Source organism: Cervus canadensis, chromosome 23 (assembly GCF_019320065.1).
Source record: "Cervus canadensis isolate Bull #8, Minnesota chromosome 23, ASM1932006v1, whole genome shotgun sequence".
Taxonomy (NCBI): domain Eukaryota; kingdom Metazoa; phylum Chordata; class Mammalia; order Artiodactyla; family Cervidae; genus Cervus; species Cervus canadensis.
In genome coordinates, this window is record NC_057408.1 from 21,478,704 (window position 1) to 21,480,659 (window position 1,956).

The window sequence follows — 1,956 nt, forward strand, 5'->3', positions numbered from 1 at the left end:
CTATGGGCTTCGCAGGTGGCTCAGTGGTAAAGAATCAGCCTGCCAAGGCAGGAGACATGGGTTTGATTCCTGGGTCGGGAAAATCCCTTGGAGAAAGAAATGACAACTCACTCCAGTATTCTAGCTTGGGAAGTCCCATGGACATAGAAGCCTGGTGAGCTTCAGTCCATGGGGTTGTAAAAAGTCAGACTTGACTTAGCAACTAAACAACAACAACAATAGCAATAAAAGTAATGGGGAAATTATGGAATATAACTAAAATATTTTCTTGCATCTATGAGTAGGAAACTGCATGAATAAGATAAATTCTGAAGGGAGATGGTGTTTCGTCATCTCTATAAATAAGGCTGAGGAAACTAGCATGGTGGTGAGCCATAAAGTAGCAAGACATTCTGCACTGAAGGTACAAAATTTATAGGTCCACCAGGAATGCTTCAGAATGCTCTGTGATAGGAATTTGAAACTGTGAGAATCCAGGGCTCTTGTGTTCCCTGGAGAGATTGTCTAAGAGAAGTCAATGCACTGATTCTTCAGCCTGGCAGCCTTCTTCCAGGGCTGGGGATGTAGCTCAGTGGCAGAGCATATGCTTCGCATGCATGAGGCCCCAGGTTCAATCCCTGGCATCTCCATGTCTTTCAACTAATGGTGCTAATTTGTTTTTTAGTTTCATTTTTAAGTCAGCATGACTTCATAGGAGGACACGTCACCAGTGTTACACATTAATATAAATTACAGGTACCACCCTACCATTTCCAATGAACTATTTGTAATGATAATGATGTGATAGTATCTTCTTTCAGTATTAATAACATAGTTTTTATTATCCAAAATAAAAATCTAGCCTTCCCAACAAATCTTTATTACTCTAATTGATTCATATACATTTCTGCTAACATCCACCTTGTTTTAATAAGCCCATATAAATGGTCAGACAGAAACTTACCTGCTATGCTATGGGCATGACCCACTCAAAGAATAAAAAGTACAACAAAGATATTTATAGCAGTCCTTATTTCTAAAGTGTTTGCAGCTTTATAATGCGTGCATGCTCTGTCACCCAGTCACGCCTCATTCTTTGCCCCTATAATATTGTTAGTATTTGCAGCAAAGTTATATAATCTAACTGTGCCAGGACTGCCTCGTGATTCACACAGTTTTATTATTGCTTTATTATCCTAGACAATTACATGATTTAGCTGTAGTATAATTCATGGAATTACCATGGATTCACTGAGATCAAGCCTTTGATAGCTATCTCAATTTTGATCACCATATATAAAGGCGTAGAGAACAAAAGCTTTTTTAAAAGCTCCTGTATATCTTGGGTGGAGAGAAAGTTGACTCAAGTCTCAGGATAAGTTTTGGGGTCTCCCCACCTACACAAGTGAAACCTCTTGACCCTGAGCATTGTTAAGACCCGGAACTGAAGGTGGGCCACTTTCTGCACACTAGATGATCACACAGATGCACGCATTTATTGTTCACTCTCTGCTACGAAGTACTTTTCTATTTTGAAGAGTATTCCATCTTTTTGGGGGGAAACAATAGTGACCTGAATTCAGATTAGCATGAGGTAATGACAAAGTCAAGTGATGTCTCTGGCAAGTCCTCCCTTCCTGCATCATGGGTCTATTGAGTCTTTGGCTATGTTTTTTCACTCTGTCATCTGTTGAGTTGTATTTACAGTTCTCATGTGAACAGAATTAAGATAACCCTGGGGATGCCAATCAGCCTTTCCTCTTGGATAACACTTGACAGTATTTGAAATGAATGAAGCTTCAGTTTTCCCTCCATGCTGAACCTCACCCAAAAGTTGGCATTGATGGCCTTCACTTGTTTGCATGATGAATAAATCCTCAAGATGAGCTGTTCATCGCATAATTTGCTAGGATAAATCTAAGCCTGTCAGATCAAAGACATTTTTAATTATGTAACACAAGGTAGTACGTGGGTTCA

At 39.6% G+C, this 1,956-nt stretch overlaps 1 non-coding gene across 1 annotated transcript; it reads left to right on the forward strand.

The window, feature by feature from the left end:
* The first annotated feature begins 557 nt into the window (after positions 1–557).
* TRNAA-CGC lies at positions 558–629 on the forward strand. The gene has a single exon. It is a non-coding gene; the product is annotated as a tRNA-Ala (tRNA).
* The last annotated feature ends 1,327 nt before the right edge of the window (positions 630–1,956 follow it).